Raw genomic sequence first — 19,862 nt, forward strand, 5'->3', positions numbered from 1 at the left:
TATATGCTTCTTCTAGCGTAACATTAATGCTAACATTCTTAGGGATGTTATGATACTGAAGTACAGTGACTGCTATTAAAAAGATAGTTTACACCTATTCTCTACCGCAGTAAGGATACCAGCCTTCTAGCACCCATTGCCCCGAACATGAGCGAGTGTGATTCTCCCCCACCCCCGAGCTGTATTGAAAAGAGAGTGGGGGTAAAGTCCACTCTGCTTGTGGTGGCAGTAGGTGTGAGTTTGACGCAACAGGTGCTGGAAGAGTTCAGGTTATGGAGTATGGTGGTAGCTCTAGTGGTGAGGTGAGTGGGGCGGGGGTGTTGATGGAGGAGCCGAGAGTGTGTACTGTTGTTAGATGTCTTAATTTTCATTTCCTTGCTGGGTGATTTTGTTTTATGTGTATTAATGAATTGTAGACTAGCTTTAATAGGGTTACCAGACAACAAGTGTGAAAAATCGGGACAGGCGGGGGGGGTGAGGGTTATAGGAGCCTATATAAGGAAAAGACCCAAAAATCGGGACTGTCCCTATAAAATCGGGACATCTGGTCACCCTAAGCTTTAACTGGCATACAACATTGTGGTTTTTGTATGAATGTACATTTATTTTCATCTCCTGAAAGCCTTGAGATAGGTTTACAGCATGGTAAGTATTTAACCATGTGACTCACTAATATCAAAGGGACAGTTTAAAAGTCACTTATGGTATAGATTATTTTTAGCTGTGATTGTTACAAGCAACATCTAAGATTATTGTAAATGAAAGCGATGAGAGAAAAACATCTTTTTCTCATGATTTTTTAAGTCTGTTTACTTTTGTGCACTTGACAGCACTTTGGACCTAATATGAAGTGTATTGAAGTCATTTGGAGTTGACTTCAGAGGATTTGGGACTAGGCCCTTTGTGTATAGTCAATTTTCACTCTTTCCCCTTTATTGTAGTTGCTTTCCTCTATTGTTTGTGTGGGTCTTTCACACAGCAGAGGAGAGAGAAACTCTTAAAAAACAGGGCAATACGATTTGTAAAACCACAATTGTCAGGGTGATTCAGGGTAGTCCCTGAAACTGCTTTTAAGTTTGTTTGTTTTTAAATGACTATGTTCTGAGCTGACAATGTCTCTTTGGTGTAAGTGAAGAGGGAGGGTTCTCCTAAATGTGCACAAACGGGTGTATCATGGCTAAAACCCTGCATCTCAGACTTTGAGCATATTCCTACTATTTTTCTGAGTGAGTTGGAGGAATGAATATGAAAAGAACACAAACCAACAGTATACAGTTAGAACCAGTATTCAGCCTTTGCTTGGGAAAAAGAGGGTGGGGTGGAATAAGTTTAGGCATTTTGTATATAAAAGTTAGCTCACCTCAGATAATGCTACCTGTACACTAGTGCTTGAGACTCGCCCTTTCCCTAGTATAGCCTCAGTTCTGCAAAGACTTACGTACAAGAGTAACTTTAAGGTATGCCCACTCTGCTCAATTCTTTCAGAGGAGTGTAGGGTACATACATGGGTAGACCCCCCCTAGCACAGATATAAATGGCAGTGTAGATGGTGAGGCATTGCTTAGGTGAGTAGAGTAAAGATGTTCCTGCACCCTATGGGTATGTATCCAGGTATATACCTTACATTGCTCTTTGTTCGCCCAAGCAGTGTCTCCTTGTCTACTCTGCTATTTTTAGCAGTCTCGCTGTTTCTCCATTGCTGGAGCGTTTCCCTGCTGCCTCCCTGGTGGCAGAGCTTTTCACTGACGTGTAGCTGTAGTGTGGATGCAGCTTGCTTTTCACTGGTGTGCAGTCATGTGAGTAGTGCCACTGAGCTCAATGGGATCAGGGCTTAAATGTCCAGATTTTGAATAGGAATGCATAACTGATTCTGATCAAACCTTAGACACCGATCCTGCAACTTATTTCATGCTGGTGGGCCCCTGCACCTATGCAATGCTCCATTGACTTCAGTTGGGCTCTGAGCAGGTGCAGGGGTCTACCCACACCTAGATGTATTGAAGTAACAAATACAGGGATCCATGTGCTCAGAATCAGTTGCAGGATCAGGGCCTAACCTTGCATACAGGAAAGGGGAGATGTTTAATATGCTCATTCCAGAAGAACTACTCTTCCTCTTCTCCATCTCATCACATAACATGAATGCATTGTACCCCTCCTCCTCAGACACCCCAAAGTGATCTGCATCTGTCAGGCTTGTTTCCACATATAAGTGGAACAGATTCTTGCAATTTCTTCAAGTATATATCGCTCCCTTTTTTGCTGTTGCTCCCTTTGAGTAAAGGGATTGAGAGTCATAGAATCATAGAATATTAGGGTTGGAAGAGACCTCAGGAGGTCATCTAGTCCAATTCCCTGCTCAAAGCAGGACAAACACCAACTAAATCATCTCAGCCAGGGCTTTGTCAAGCTAGGCCTTAAAAACCTCTAAGGATGGAGATTCCACCCGCCCGCCTCCCCTCCCCCTGGGTAACCCATTCCAGTGCTTTACCACCCTCCTAGTGAAATAGTGTTTCCTAATATCCTACCTAGACCTCCCCAAATGCAACTTGAGACCATTGCTCCTTGTTCTGTCATCTGCCACCAGTAAGAACAGCCTAGCTCCATCCTCTTTGGAACCCCGCTTCAGGTAGTTGAAGGCTGCTATCAAATCCCCCCCTCACTCTTCTCTTCTGCAGACTAAATAACCCCAGTTCCCTCAGCCTCTCCTCATAAGTCATGTGCCCCACCCCCCCCAATCATTTTCGTTGCCAGTAGTGAGTCAAGCCAAATTAGAAATAGCACTATTCTTACATCCATACAGGACCAAAAATGATAGGGAGTCTATGGTATTGTCCTGGCAGTATGTTGTACTATTTATTCTTGTTGTGTTTCTCCACTGACCTCATTATCATAACTTCGCATTAAAAAAGTCATTTAAATACTTGTTCTGTTTATGGGGAAATATATAGGTGAAATGTAAAAATTTTCCTCGCTTCTCTCTGGTGACAAAGAAAATGAAGTTTTGACTTGCATTTAATTGTGTATACACATAGATACTGGTATACACCAGTGAAAGGACCTTGATAAAATGTTCAAGCCCTGATAATGGCTTGAATGTTTGGTACCCAGCACTGTAGCTGTGGCCTGTAACAAAGATAGAAGTCCACATACTGTTAAGGATGTAGTTGTATTAAAATGCTTTCAAAAAGTGAGAGCTGATCCAAGAAGTTTTTTCACATTTTGGAAAGCTTGGTTAGAAGAAAAAAATAATCATTTAAAGATCTATATACTCACATATGCACAGGAATGGGTTAACTCAGTGATTGAGTTAAACAAGACACAGTTAGGAGTAAGGTAGTTCCTTTGTCCCTACAGTTCATGAACCCACATAGCGCTCTGTGTTGGATAAGGGGAAGTTAGAATTAACGGTCTTTTTTTAACTTGTCTATTAGGGTCAGTAATGACCATGTGACAATTTAGTCTGACCTGAATAAAACAAGCTATAGAATTTCACCCAGTAATTTGTGTATTGAGCCAGTAATTTTTGGAATTGGAACTTTTTTTTAGAAAAGACATCAATTTTAATTAAAAGTAGTTACTTTTTAAATGGTTACCCATTTTCTAATTAGTCTAGTTTTAGCTAGCTGTCATTTCTTTTCATAGATGATTTTCCACCACCTCTCCCTCCTCCGTCCCCCAGCCTGCCCAAATTTAGCCTATTTACATACAGAGCATTTGGATCAGATACTAAATACAGTAGTAGCTCAGAGTTAATATTTAACATAACTTAGAAATGAAGCAAATTGAATAGGCACTTCTTACATTTTTTAACACAAATCCAAAAATATGTGCAGTATTGTCTGCAAATAGAAGCTTTAAGTTATTTTGATATTTAACTCCCTATAGTTCACAAACAGGACAGAACAGCTTTTTCAGTGCGCTGCAGTAGGTTAAAAGTGCTACCTGAATTGCATACCTTCAACTGTCATTTGTACAATTGCATCTTGCCTCTGCCATCAGAATAATAAAGCAGTGTTTCATATGATTTGTCTCCTTCGGCAACTCTTTATAGGGAACTTTCTGAAGCTGCAGTGTTTAATTTTAACTCCACTCCAAGCATTTAAAGTGTCAAAGAATAAGAATGCGACCTAAATTCTGGTCTCATTTTATGTAAAGAATTGATTAGTCTCATTTCATGAATGTTAATCAACCCATTTGTGTTCAGGTATTAAGATATTTCTGACATAACTGTCTTTTTATATAGAGTGAATTCAATTGACCTTTGCCTCTCCCTCTTCATTTCTGTAACAGTTTGTTGTTAGAGTACCTCAAACAGCCTATTCCACTGAGGGGCTCCTGATTATGGCTAAAGGCAAGACCCACATAAGCATACGTTGCATGTTGCCTTATCTGAGGTTGTGAGGGTGTGATTAATGGTTTTAAAAATTTTAGTTTGGCGTGTCTTTCTCTTAAGTGGGGTTGCAAAGCCTGACAAGTGACTGCTAGACACACAAACCTGGGAAGTGGCACCAACTTCCTTAAACAGTGTACTGTGTCAATGACTGATGTGCTCAAGAGAAGGAAAGAATTCTCAAGCTGGGTTAAAGTCGGAACACAGATATGTACTTTCATATCTTACCCCCTTAGCCGTCCATTTGGTCTCTGCATTCTGAACTGCTCTCTCCTGCGCCCAGCTCCTGCTACACATCTCCTCCGTTGGGGCTCATGAGATGGGCAGATAAGCAATAGAGGAGCACATAGGGACCAGAGTAGGGAGTAGAATCCTTCCCACGTTTTCAAGGTTTTTAGGTCAGAACTTCCTCAGACTCTTACCTTTTTGAAATTCAAGTGTATATTTACTTTAGCAAATAATTGATGCTTCATGTATTAAAATTAACAAATAAGATGATATGTGACTGTCTTGAAAATGTACTGCTGGGTACACAAGCTAGCTGATCTAACATAGTGGTTCCCAAATTCTGGGTCGGGCCTCCAAAGTGGGTTGCAACCCCATTTTAATGGAGTCGCCAGAGCTGGCATTAGACTTGCTGGGACCTAGGGCCGAAGCTGAAACCCGAGACCCACTGCCTGGGGCCGAAGCCAAAGCCTGATGGCTTCAGCGCTGGGTGGCAGGGCTCAGATTACAGGCCCTTGAGCTTCAGCTTTGGCCCCCCAGCCTGGGGCGGTGGGGCTCAGGCTTCAGTCCCCCCATCCTGGGGTCGTGTAGTAATTTTTGTTGTCAGAGGGTGTTGTGGTGCAATGAAGTTTGAGAACCCCTGATATTCACACTGGGGTGACATCATGGGCCAGTGGATAAATCATCAGATTAAGAAATGTGGATTCAGTTGCTAGCTCTTTCACTGACCTGTTGTCATTTCATTGGGCAAGTCATTTCACCTCTCTGTACCTCAGTCTCCCCATCTGCAAATGAGGCACAGTGACACTTCACTTAATCTTCTTTGAGATCTACAGGTGAAAAGCACTGTATAGCAACTACGTCTTGTATTGTCATTCTATTTTCCTTTTTTAGCTTCGAGGATTCTAATAAATGTTCCACATGTGCCACGATGGGAAACTAGGAAACGGCACTGGTGGTTTATTAGTCTGACACTTTCATAATGTCATCTTTGTTAATTTTACTAAGGAAGCGAGTTTTGTTTGGGAAAGTAAATAAATATGCATCCTTGAACTCTAGAAGGTGAAATGAGATCATTGTCAAGATAAGTCAGTTTACTGTTGGCCACATTACCTTGATCATTTACTTCAAAATAAAGTGTTTTGTTTACCTGAAGTGATTAGTTTCGAAAGGAAAAGTGTGAAGCATTAACGTCTGGCCAATTTCCCTGGGATATAGACATTCTCTTTACAGATCCGTAAATTTATGTTGTTCCTTTCGATCACTCCAGTGATGTTGAAACCAATTAGATTAGAAGCCACATTTATGGCCTGATAACCAGAATTCTAAATAATTATTTATCTTGGAACACTCCAATGATTTGTTTTTAGTTGTAGCAATTCTGTAAATTTTTATATTAGGCAGCCAAACGTTGTTGGCTTAGAATAAATGTGTCCTCAGAACTGCTGTTTTTAACTTTTGGATTTTGGAGCAGAAATTGTGTCCTGTATAAAAGGCAAAGCTTTTTTTAACAGGTTCAGACAAATACCAAACTGGTTGTTTCATCACATAATATACATACTCAGCAGCTGATTTTGTTGGTTCCATGGTTACAACAACAAAACCAAAAAATATGTATGTAGCCAGCTTGCATTTTTATTGTTCAAGGTGGAGGATCTTACATAAAATGAGCTTTAATGGACAAGCAAGAAAGGATGAATTGCTGTACTTGTGCAATTGGAGTTTATGAAATAGGACTGGAAAAATACACAGTATAATTGGGCACATCCTGTACTTAGTGAATCACCAAGCTAGTGCAATAAACATTGCTGCATTCAAGCATTGAGATCTGTATCCCTGCTCTGCTGAAAATGCTGGGGATAGCTTAGGAAAATGAATTCATTGAAACTTCCGCTACCTGCACTGTGTGCTGTGAAAGTTGGTTTTCTTTTGTATGTTTAATATTTGGGGGGTAATTTTGGATGTATAGACTTATGACTTAGGCACCGATCTAATCATGTCTTCCTTAGGTCTGTTTAGAGCAGGCCAGTGGAACTTGTGAAACAAATAGCATCTGTGTCAGTACATTTGTAAAAGTCTGCTGTGATAAAACATACGGTTCCTGTACACCAAAATATACATTCCAGTTAAACAACATACTTGTTAAAAGAACACTCTGTTGTTCCCCAAAGTAAAAATATAAAATACATACATCTAATGGAACTTCAGTGTTGTTTGTCTGTTAAAGGAATGAATACATTTAAGAAGTTATTGGGTTTATAAACAGCATGTTTTCTCTGTTAAGAGAGATAGAAACCGTTACAAAACCAAAAACAACTATAGACAAAATCTGCTCTTGGATGTACATGTGGCTCCTGCAAAGTCAGGGGGAGTTACACATGCCCATTGGTGTAAAAGGTGTGTATTGAGGGACAGAATCTGACCTGAGCACCAAGGCTTGATCTGCAGTCCAGTTGCTGGGATTGAAGTTTGCATCTCAGACAGTCTCTGCCTTCCAGCTGTTGCCAAACCGGTAGAGATGTTGACTTGCCTTGAAGAAATTCACAATCAGTCCTCAGCCAGATAGTCAAGATGGCCTGATATGGAAGGCTATGGTTAGGAACAAAAGGGATAACTCTGGGATTCCCTTCATTTGCCTCTCTCGCCAGAATCTTGATAGTCCTTTTAAAAGGAAACTTTGGGTGTCTTTTGTTGGCGAGTACCATTTCTGTGCCAGCCAGGGAGATGGCATTGTGCCAGATGCATATTCATTCCTATGCTCTGTGCAAGAGGAGGAGATAAGTTTCAGAGAGAATGCAAGTATAACATTGAGAGGGGTTGCACTCTACAGTGAAATCCTGGCTCCATTGAAGTGAATGGCAAGACTCCCTTGCAAGACCAGGATTTTACCCTAATGTCTGGTATCAAGCAGCATTAAAGTCCTGGAGAATCTTTTCTGTCTCAGTTCTGCTATAAGCAGGGAATGGAAGTCAGGAATGTAAGAGTGGGTTGAAAAAATCCCATAGCCTTTACTTGGACAAACCAAACACGCTTAGGTACCTCCTAATCATTAAGACAGAACAGAGCAGTGTTAGTGGAATTTCTTATTGTTTAATCTTTGTTCCCTTTTTTGTTAAAAGATTGTTATTATTTCGTATTAGTTGGCTTCCCTTGGGGAGAAGGGAAGTAGACTAAACCAGCAGATAATTTCGTGCTGGTCTTGTAGCCAAAGACAGAACCCCCTCCCAAACAAATAATGCTAGTAGGACAGAACATTAAATCTGGGGATAAAATCAATTTGCTGTACTCCTTAATTCAACACAAATGCATCAGCAGTACAGTAAGTGACTCATTTTGCAGTGATCTTTGAGTGGTGAAACTCTTATGTGCAATGTCTCCTATTCAGGCATTTTGTTTTCTAATTCTCCACTCCTCATTCCCAGAAACATGAATAATGAGTCTTTTAGCAGAGAGATGGAAATGTTCCCTGAGACACAACATAAGGGGTAGAGCATTCTGTAAATTCAGTGCTGAGTATAGCATTAGGGATGGGGGAAATAATTGGCTTGAACTATTGCTCACCCCTCAAATTAAACCCAAAAGTTTTGATCAAGTTCAGATAAGGTCAGTCCCTCTTCTTGACTTCCATTGGAGCCCCAAGTCCCTTCTCCTCTGTAATCTACCACTCTGTCCTCATTTCCCTGCCTTTGAAAGACCCTTTTATAGAGCTCAGCAGTTCTAGAGGCCCCCTAAGCAGGGGTCTGGACACTACAGACTTAAAGTCTAACTTGCTCTGGAATACATAACATGTTCTGAGGTGCATTAATCTGGAGCATGTGAAAATTACATTTTGGGAGTCTTGGAAAACCACATTTACCAAAAATCTAAGGGGAAGTGGCCATCTCTAAACCTGTTTTGGTCAATGGAAAGCCAGCCATTGACTTTATTGGGCTTTGGATCAGGTTTCTGGTGAGGAGGGTGGTGTGTTTGAGGTGGAGAAGGGGTGCAGTTAAACCTTGGCCTAAAATCTACTAGGCTGAGGCTTTGTGATTAAGTGGAATAGGAAAACTACCTTTCCACCCTTAAATTGATTTGCATTCAGATTGAAATATGAATCAGACCTGATCTTCATTTTCCTAAAATTCAGTGAGGAAAATCCCATTTTTGAGTGTCTTTCTATTGTATACAGACCCAAATATAAAACACTGCTCTAACACATGAAGTATGTGTAGTGCAAATGTGACTCATGTATTTTATTAATGTAAATGTAATGTAATTAATCTCCTGTCCATATGGCAGGTGGTGTTTTCATTAGGAAGAGAATAATCTGAGCTATAGGCTCTATGGAAGGGGGGTGGGGATGGAGGAGATTCAGGTCATCTGCTATGGGTCCATAAATAGAAACTAACAAGGGAGTCCTTTCTCCCCTTGCATACAAAAACCTGTAAATCTGTTGCCTTTATTTTTCCATGAACAGATTATTCATGAGTTTGGGATCTAACGTATTAATTAAACCTTTCTTGGAACCATGCAGTATAACTCCTCATTTGTGGTGGTGGGTGAAGGGGCAGTGTGGGAGAAAAATAGGTTTTATGTAAGAGAATGAAATTAAATGCTAATATAAACCAGTATGGACAGGGAGATGAGATTAATACCAAATTTCCAAAGTTCTTTAGTTTATACCCACAGATAAAATATTATCTGAACAAAAGCATAGATTATTTAGGGATTTATACTCACTTCCAATATCTTGATTTTTTTAAAAATAAATTTGTGTCAGAAAGAAATTCAGTTTTACGTATACAATGAGTGGGATCCATATTTTCTAAACTAAATCTGATCGCTCTTTGTCCCTTTGTGTGGCATCTTCTGTTCCTGGGCAAAATTTTCTGTGTCCACATGGAAATAAGAGAATGATTTCCTCTTTCCATGTCCTAGCAAGGCTTTTCTTGGCATAAGCAGATATCAAAAGTACTAGCTTGAGCTGTGCCCTGGAAAGATACAAATGTTCTGGCCCAGTTCCAGGAATGTTCAAATGAGGATTACGTTTTATATTTTATCTGGTAATGTTCCGGACGACCTATCAGGGTTGCCAGGACAGGAGGGTGTTCACTTGGTAAAGATTGCAAGAAAAGAGGTAAACACACAAAGTTTTTTTTTTTTTTTTTTTAAAGTTTTGTATGGGTTGATTGGCGCAGTATACGCTCTCTTGAAATTGTATTATCCATACATTCATGTACCGTTGATACTGAAGTGCAGAAGCCTAGAGTTTGTGTGGCAATTCTGTAAAGGAGCAGTTTGTAGTCACACAGCTTTTTTTTATGTCTCAGAAAAATTTTCACCAGGTAAACTGAAGGTCAGACAAGAGAGAAGTTGCTGTTCATCCAGAGCACAGTGCAGGAGGGTCCAGAGCAGTGGTTCTCAAACTTTTGTACTGGTGACCCCTTTCACATAGCAAGCTTCTGAGTGCGACTCCCTCATAAATTAAAAACACTTTTTTATATATTTAACACCATTATAAATGCTGGAGGCAAAGTGGCTTTGGGGTGGAGGTTGACATCTCGCAACCCTCCATATAATAACCTCGCAACCCTCTGAGGGGTCCCGACTCCCAGTTTGAGAACCCCTGGTCCAGAGTATAGTGTTTTAACTTTATTTCTGAAAATGTACTATAAAAAAATAGTTAACAGACAATATGTTCGGTGATCACCTTTGGGAAGACCCACTATTGTGAAACCAAAGTAGGAGAGGCAGTCCCTTCAAAAACAATTGGGGAGCCTACACGCCAACCACTGCAGTCGTGTCTGTAAATATTACTTCCATGTCTGGAATCATTTTATTCCTGCAAGCTAAAGATGCTTTCCTCCCACCCCCGTATAGTAGTAACACTTGAAAGGGAGCGTTTAACTGGTATATTCAGTTATTTAGTATTGGGAATTGATGGAACCAGGAGATAATAAATAAAGCGTCCTGGGCAAATGGGTGAGTAGAATTTTGCAAGACTGTAATAAAGTGTGGCTGAGCCCTTTATAGACTTGTGCTTTGCTTTCAATTTAGTCATCTGATTTATCCTCGTAACTTGCTCAGGCGTTATCCTGTAGGGCTAACTGTTCAATTCAGCATCCTGACCCTCTGCCTCCTGCAGCCCACTCTGCTTAGTAGAATCACCAATTGTATTTTGACAGGTGTTTATGCTTTAAATGTTATGTACTTTTATTATTGTAAACAACAATCTGCTTCTCTGAATTAGCCATGCCACAGGGTCTTGTGTGTGTGTCATGTAGGTCAATAGACTTGTCAAAGACACTATTGTAAATTTTGTCACTAAATCAATTGATTTTAATTTTAAAAAATATGTGTCGCTCTTCAGAAGAAATGTACTCGGTCATGTAGACATGATCCCAATACAAGAGAAATGCCTGAGAGCTCTTTGTTCTATCTACATTGGCCATTAATCTTAGCTGATACCTTTTTGCTTTGTTGGTGGTCAGATGGATTAAAATCCTCTGCAGAATCAAGGAGATTTTTATTGTTAAAACACTCTCAGTGTAGTCTGGTTTTCTGCAAAATCAATAACAGCAGAAAACTTAACAGGTAGCTGATCCAACAGGTGACAGTCACCCTCTTTTACAGACCCCTCCATTTCTTTCCCACCTCAACTCTACAGAAATATACAGAAACCCCTGATATGATGGCAAAAACAAGACACAAATATTTGTTGACCATTGTAATTCCCTAATGGCTGTATTCTTAAATGACATTATCACTTAGTTCATGCCCCGTCTCAAAGATAAGCAGACATAATTCATAGCAGGCAAGTCATTCATCCTCTGAGATAACTAGCAACTGCACACCATAGGGAACAGAGAGATAAAGATATTATACATCAGCAACAGGAGTTCAAGGTTTCAACCTCTCCACCTCCTTCCATGACCCCAGCAGTCGTCTGCAGTTGATTATTCAGCCATTTGCATTCTTCGTAGTGAATGCACTGGTAGCAGTGTGTAGAAGCGAATGCATTTTCAGTTTTGTCTATGCTTTCCAGCATTATATCAGAGAATCTGAATCTGAAAGTATGCATCCCTGAGTAGTTGAGAGATTTCATCTCTGCATTCATACCCCCTCCCCCTACCCGCCCCCAATACCTACAGTTCATAAACTGAAATCGACATCTGGAGATGCCCTGTGCTAAAGAACTGAAGAAGACAAGTGGTAGGCTCAGCTAGTGTTTTGTGATGACTAAGCCTAAATGAACTATTTTTATCTTGTCTACACACAACAGCAACAAAAGAAAGAGCAAGGGCAGGGCTTTCTTATGGGATGTAAGATTGCCGTGGTGTGATTCACAATTTGTGTTGTAGTTTTTATATGAGGGGGCTTCTTTGAGTTATTTTTTGCTTGTTTGTGGTTTAATGTCTAGGGTTATTTTGCTTTGACTCAGCAACTCTAGATAGTACCTATTGTACTACTGTAACTGGTAGTCAGGATTGGGAAGTCAAATGATGGTGATGATAAAAGCAGATATCCTGCAGTGTCAGAAGGGAGTAGGAAGAGACAGAAGCATTAGTCCTGTTATGCTTTTGTTTGATATTGAAGTCCCTCTCTGCACTTGTGTTATTCTGTCATCTTCAGAACTGTATTTCTGAAGAGAAACATTAAACAACTGCCAAGTTTAAATCAAAATAGTTTCACACAGTGTTCTCCATTTAAAAAAACCCAGCCTGTTTAGATGAGCAAGACATTTTGTTTGAACACCCCATATCAGAATTCTTATTACAAACAAATTAAAGGGATCTTTTGCCTTTAATAGCTTCTTGGCCCATATGGAGAACATCTAAGAAGACAGTGGAGAATTCACGGTCATGGGACTGATATAATGTCTCTCAATATGCAGCAGCATATTGTGTGTACATTTTCATATCCGCCTGTGTGATGTACATGAAACATAAATTATGCCCTGAAGGACACTTCATAGCTTTCTCTCTTTCAAAATTTTTAAGCATTGAATTTTTACTTCTAAGGTTAATTCTCATTACATTTCACTGTGTTATGTTTCAAGTGTGGTATCACATAAAGAATTGTTGGCCAGATTTTAAGAGTTTGACTGTTTTCATTTTAGTTATTATTTTCAATAGGTTTCTATTTAATAGGTGCAAGATCCCAGTAAAAATTCATTTGTATTAACATCTTGCTGTCTGTTTTATATACAGAGGGATGCCAACAAATGCACCTAATGCTTGTCATCTTTTTCTTCTTTTCCAATCTGTCATTTTACTGTAAGGCACTCACAGCTCAGGCTTTCTTTAAAAGAAAGGCTTTCTGTCCTTTGACTGACATAGGGGCCTCCAGTATTACAAGTGGCCCAATGGAGGTAACAGGGTGTGAACTTTAGGCATCATGCTCAAGTAAAGATGCCAGCTTTGACATCCATTAAAGAAGGAATTTAGGAGAGGGAGAGGGGTTTTTATTGTTTTTTATTTTATTTTAAAGAGTATGACAGCTGGAAGAATGGGAATTGAAAAGTATGTGGTGTTATATGTTACCAGATTTTGCAAACATACTCACATTCTTGACTGATAGCCTATTCTATCAAATTCCCTTTGAAATGCTCTTAGTAGTGTATTTTGATTGCGTCATTTTGTATTATTAGAAGCAGTGTTTGAAAGCCTCCTAATTGGCCTCCTATGTTTAACAAATGTCAGAAAACTTAAGCATGTCATTCCTGTAATATTTAATAATCTGAAAAAGATGAGTCCATCCCAGAGCCTTTAATATTATTAATGTATATTTAGAACTGTGGATGATGCCCTCTCTTGCAATGGAATAGGACTTTCGGTCTTGCTTCATTCTTCTTCTTGATTCTCCCCCTTCTGTAGTCTGTACCATTTTGTTCACTTCAAAAATGTTACTCTCCTTACAACTGTAATTGCAATAAGCACATTAGATGATGCAGAAATAACGTATCTTGTGCACAGTTTAGCTGACTCTGCAGTTGCATGCAGGAAGTACTGCATGCAAACTTCAATCATTCTTGGTTTACAAAAGCCTGATAAGTTAAGAAACTTGGCCAGTGTGACATACTGGAGGCAAGTAAAGTTCAAGGTAATAAAGGACGATAGGGCAATTTACCATGTGAACAGGTAGTAAATGTGGAAGGCGAGTGTATATATAGCATGGCACCTTAAATGGAAATCTATTAGAACAAGCGTGAAGGAGCAAAATGGGCCTTCTCAAAAAATATTAAAATGCTGGAGGTTCTTCATAAAGATGCTATTAATACTCAGTTGAGACAGCCTGCTGGAATGCCCTGTAGACTCATCCAATTAACTCACAATGCTGCTGAGTTTTGCCTTATGTATTCTAGAATGAAAGACAGATAATCTGAGGGACAGTATCATAAACTTCGTCCACAGCACTGGACAATGCAGTGTATCATTCAGCATCTAATACACAGGATCTGTACTGGTACTTTAGATGCACATATTGGTAGGTAACGTTTTATTTCTCTGTGTTTTTAATGTTATCATTTAGTGTGTAATGGAAGTGTGCGACATGGCAGAGTGATTTTTTTTATTTTATTTTGACTTCAATGCAGTTAAACTTAGAGCTGGGCAAAATTTGTCTATCAAAACTTTATTCAGCAAAAAAAATTAAAAATGCAGATTTGGCATCACAAAATGTTTCCTAAATTCATTTCAGTTTCATCAAATTGTTCACTTAGGAACAAGTCCTTTTAAAATCCCCCCAAAATCAAAATGTTTCTTTTTGACATTTTTGAAAGGAAACATTTCAGTAATTTTGATTCAAAATCACTTTTTGATTCAAATGTCATAGAACCATAAAAATGCAGAGCTGGAAGGGACCTCGAGCCCAGCCCCCTGCTCTGAGGCAGGACCAAGTAAACCTAGGCCACCCTGACAGGAGTTTGTCCAACCTGTTCTTAAAAACCTGCAGTGATGGGGATTCCTGGGAAACCTGTTCCAGAACTTAACAGCCCTTACAGTAGGAAAGTTTTCCTAATATCTAACAAAGCTCTCTTGCTGCAGATCAAGTCCATTGTCCCACCATCAGAGGATATGGAGAACAATTAATCAATATCCTTTTTATAACAGCCCTTAACATATTTGAAAACTGGTTTCAGTTGCCCCGTCAGGTTTCTTTTCTTATGACTAAACGTGACCAGTTTTTTTAACCTTTACTCAAAGGCCTTTTATAAATTGCTCTCCTTTGGACTTTCTCCAATTTATCCACATCTTTCCTGAAGTGTGGCACCCAGAGTTGGACACAGTACTCCAGCTGATGTCCCACCAGTGCCAAGTAGAGGGAACATTTACCTCTTGTGTCTTACTTCTGTCAATACACCTGAGAATATTAGCTTTTTAAAAATTTATATATATAAATTGCATCACATTGTTGACTAATATTCAATTTGTGATCCACGATAGCCTCCACATCCTAGTCAGTTATTCTCCATTTTATAGCTGGGCATTTGATTTTTCCTTCCTAAATGTAGTACTCTGCACTTATCTTTACTGAATATCATCTTGTTGATTTCAGGTCCGTTTTCCAATTTCTCAGGTTCATTTGGATTTCTAATCCTGTCTTCCAAAATGCTTGCAACTCCTTGCAGCTTGGTGTCATCCACAAATTTTACAAGCTGTACTGTCCACTCCATTATCCCAGTCACTAATTAAAATATTGAATAGTACCACACCTAAGACAGACCCCTGTGTGACTCCACTAAATACATCCTCTTGCTTTGACATCAAACCATTGATAACTACTTTCTGAGTGGTTTCAGAGTAGCAGCAGTGTTAGTCTGTATCCGCAAAAAGAAGAACAGGAGGACTTGTGGCACCTTAGAGACTAACAAATTTATTAGAGCATAAGCTTTCGTGGACTACAGCCCACCGAAGAAGTGGGCTGTAGTCCACGAAAGCTTATGCTCTAATAAATTTGTTAGTCTCTAAGGTGCCACAAGTCCTCCTGTTCTTCTTTTTACTTTCTGAGTATTGCCATTTCACCAGTCGTGCACCCACCTTTATAGTATTTTCATAGACTCATAGACTTTAAGGTAAGAAGGGACCATTGTGATCATCTAGTACCTTCTGCACATTGCAGGCCACAGAACCTGACCCACTCCTGAGATAGACCCCTAACCTCTGGCTGAGTTACTGAAGTCCTCATTTAGACCACATTTCCTGAATTTTCTTATAAATTCATGTGGGACTGTGTCAAAGACTTCATTAAAATCAACTATATCACATCTACAGCTTCCCCCTGGATCCGCTACACGAGTAACCCTGTCAAAGAAGAAAATTGGGTTGGTTTGATTAATAGATTTCCATCCAAGAAATGAACATTGTGATAATCTAGTCTGATCTCCTATATAATACAGGCCATAAAACATCCCCAAAATAATTCTTACAGTAGATCTTTTAGAATAACATCCAATATTGACATAAAAAATTTTCTGGCGAATCCACCATGACCCTTGGTAAATTGTTCCAATGGTTAATCTTATTGTCAAAAAATTATGCTTTATTTCTAATCTGAGTTTGTCTAGCTTCAACTTCCAGCCATTGGATCATGTTGTACCTTTCTCTGCTAGATTGAAGAGCCCATTATTAAATATTTGTTCCCTACATCGGTACTTATAGATACTCATCAAATCACACCTTAATCTTCTTCTGGGGGGAGGGATAGCTCAGTGTTTTGAGTATTGGCCTACTAAACCCAGCATTGTGAGTTCAATCCTTGAGGGGGCCACTTACTGGGGCAAAAATCAGTACTTGGTCCTGCTAGTGAAGGCAGGGGGCTGGACTCGATGACCTTTCGAGGTCCCTTCCAGTTCTATGAGATAGGTATCTCTCTCTCTATATATATATATTCTTTCTGTTAAACTAAATAGATTGAGCTCCTTGAGCCTATAAGGCAGGTTTTCTAAACCTTTTAATCTTGTAGGTGTTCTTTTCTAAACCCTCTCCAGTTTGTCAATGACTATCTTGAATTGTGCATACGAGAACTGGACACAGTTTCCCAGCAGCAGTTGCAACAGTGCCAAATACAGAGGTAAAATAACCTCTCTACTCCTACTTGAGATTCCCGTTTACAAATCCCAGGATTGCATTAGCATTTTTGGCCACAGCATCACACTGGGAGCTCAGGTTCAGCTGATTGTCCAACACAACCCCCAAATCTTTTTCAGAGTCAGTGCTTCCCGGACAGAATCCCCCCCATCCTGTAAGTGTGAACTACTTTCTTTGTTCTTAGATAGATACATACATTTACATTTAGCTGTATTAAAACACATATTGTTTGCTTGTATTCAGCTTACCAAGCGATCCAGATCGCTCTGAATCAGTGACCTGAACTCTTCATTATTTACCACTCATCCAATTTTTGAGTCACCTGCAAACTTTATCAGTGATGATTTTTATGTTTTCTTTCAGGTCATAGATAAAAATGTTAAATAGCATTGGTCTAAGAACCATTCCTCAGGGAACCCACTGGAAACACACTTGCTTGATGATAATTCCCGTTTACAGTTACATTTTGAGAACTATCACTTAGCCAGTTTTTAATCCATTTAATGTGTGCTATGTTAACTTTATATTGTTTTAGGTTTTTAATCAAAATGTCATATGGTGGTAAGTTAAATCCCTTACCTAAGTCTAAATATAATATGTTAACACTGTTATCTTTATCAGCCAAACTTGATATCTTCTTTTGGTGAGATTACAAGTTAATTAGATAGGCTCTATTTTTCATAAACCAAGTTGATTAGAATTAATTACATTACTCTCCTTTAAGACTTTACCGAGTGACTCCAATATCCTCTGATCCATTATCTTACTTGGATTGATAGAATGATTTGTTCTTGACAAATCCATGCTGGCTATTCCTTTTAACTGTACTATCCTCTATGTGCTTACAAATTAATTGTTTAATAATTTGTTTGAGTAGCTTTTCATATATCAAAGTTAGGCAGACTGATCTGTAATTCCCCAGGTCCTCTTTGTTCCCCTTTTTAAATATATGTATTATGTTTGCGCTTCACCAGTTCTCTGGGACCACACCCGTCCTCCATGAGTTCTCAAAGATAATTGCTAACGGTTCCAAGATAACTTAAGGAACTAGCTTAAACATGCTAGAGTGAATTTCATCAAGCCCTGCTGTCTTGAGTACATCTCACTTATCTAAATATTCTTTAACCCGATCTTTCCCTATTTTGGCTTGTGTTTCTTCCCTTTGTTAATATTAATTGTGTTAAGTATCTGGACACAATATACCCTTTTAGTGAAGACTGAAGTAAAATAGGTCTTAAACTCCTCAGCCTTATTGTTATCATCTGTTATTAGATCTCCTTTCCTGCTTAGTAGAGGATATGCACTTTCCTTTGTCTTTCTCTTGCTCTTAATGCATTTATAAAACCTCTTTTTATAGCCTTTTATGTCCTTTGCTAGTATAACTCATTTTGTGCCTCAGCATATCTGATTTTGTCTCTACATGCTTGTGCTGGTCTTTTACAATCCTCTAGTAATTTGTCCGTATTTCAACTTTCTGTAGGATTCCTTTTTGATTTTCAGATAATTAAATATCTCCTAATGGAGCCATATTGGCTTCTTACTATTCTTCCTATCTTTCCTCTGCCTCAGGATAGTTTGTGGTTGTGCTGTTCATATTGTCTCTTTGGGAAACTGCCACCTCTTCTGAACTCCTTTATCCCTTATATTTTCTTCCCATGGGACCTTGCCTACCAGTTTTCTGTGTTTGTTAAAGTCTGCTTTTTTTTTTAAAGTCCAGTGTTCCAATTGTATTGCTCTCACTCTTTTCTTTCCTTAGCATCATGAAATTTGTCATTTCATGATCGCTTTAACCCAAATTGCCTTCCATCTTCAGATTTGCAACCAATTACTCTTGGTTGATTGGAATCAAGCCCAAAATGGCTGTCCCCCGGTTACTTCCTCCACTTTCTGAAAACAAATAGCTGTCCCTAATACATTCCAGGAACTCGTTGGAAGTTTTGTATGTTGCCATATTATATTTCCAATAGATGTCTGAGTAGTTAAAATCCCCCATTACTCCCAAGTCTTGTATTTTGGATATTTCTATTAGCTGTTCTAGAAGTGTCTCCTCTTCTTGATTTGTTTGTCTATAGTAGACTCCTCCCATGACATCACCCCTATTTCCCCCCTCCCCCTTTTATATTTACTCAGAGACTTTCCACTGGTCTGCCTCTAGCCTCTTTCTGGACCTCAGAGAAAGTGAATATGTTCTTGATGTATAATGCAACACCTCCTCCCTTTTTTCCCTGCCTCTCCTTCCTGAACAGGCTATGCCCCTCTGTACCAGTATTCCATCAGGAGGTTTATTCCACCGACTCTCTGGGATGCCAATTAAATCATAGTTTTGGTTACTTAACTAATACTTCCAGTTCTTCCTGTTTATTTCCCATATTCCTTACATTTGTGTAGAGACATCTAAGATGCTGATTAGACTTTTCCACTGATTTTCCTCTTGTTGCTTCTATGACCCTATTGCAATTTTCCCATGTCCCCTCTCTCCCCTCCCCCAACATCTAGTCCTCCATTAAGGTTGCCTTTTTTTATGCTTACCTGTGGGCTTTTGTCACGTGCTCCTTTTGAACCTAGTTTAAAGCTCTCACTAGGTTGGTGAGTTGGTGCAAAATATAAATGTAACATTTTGTTTGACCTGAAATGAATTTTTTCCCAACTTTTTGGTTCACCGCAAATTTCTGTTTCTGACCTGAAACAAAACTTGTTTTGAGAATTTTCAAAATTGCCATTGTACCAAAAAATCTGTTATTTTCCCAGTTCTAGATAAAATCTTAGGAGAAGGTTGTGCTTTTTCCCTTTTGTAGGTGAACTGCACTCTCTGCACCCTCCTCCCCTGACACACAAACACATACACACACACAAACCCTGACCTACCCACCAATAAAATTTGCCAGGTGCAGATAAAAGGATGTCACAGCAGTCATGCTCTCTGGACCTCTAGGTAGCATTATGCCTGGCTGAGTCACAATGTTTTCCAGAGCTCTCAGAGGGGCAGTGATCTCCTTCACTATCCCCAACAAGAGCTGTACATTTGAGGCACAATAGAAATTTCAAATTTAATGCCATGTTAACTTAGTTCTTTGTATTACTTTGTATTAAAGTTGTTCTTGGCATGTTGTTCTTTTCATTATTTTCATGAAGCTAAATGCTGCTGAGGAGGGGAGCAATAGATTTCCCGAGGTTCT

General features: G+C 39.3%; 1 protein-coding gene and 1 long non-coding RNA gene across 6 annotated transcripts in view; both read left to right on the forward strand.

The window, feature by feature from the left end:
- FOXO3 (forkhead box O3) overlaps window positions 1-19,862 on the forward strand; it is a 146,510-nt gene that overhangs the window by 58,096 nt on the left and 68,552 nt on the right. The gene's annotated exons all lie outside the window — the stretch shown is intronic.
- The window catches only part of LOC135982630 (uncharacterized), an 83,410-nt gene that overhangs the window by 56,218 nt on the left and 7,330 nt on the right, over window positions 1-19,862 (forward strand). The window contains exon 1 of the long non-coding RNA XR_010600085.1: window positions 1-14,083. This exon is cut by the window's left edge and continues 56,218 nt beyond it. This is a non-coding gene — a long non-coding RNA (uncharacterized LOC135982630). The remainder of the gene's footprint in view (window positions 14,084-19,862) is intronic.

This window comes from Chrysemys picta, chromosome 3 (genome assembly GCF_011386835.1).
Source record: "Chrysemys picta bellii isolate R12L10 chromosome 3, ASM1138683v2, whole genome shotgun sequence".
NCBI lineage: Eukaryota > Metazoa > Chordata > Testudines > Emydidae > Chrysemys > Chrysemys picta.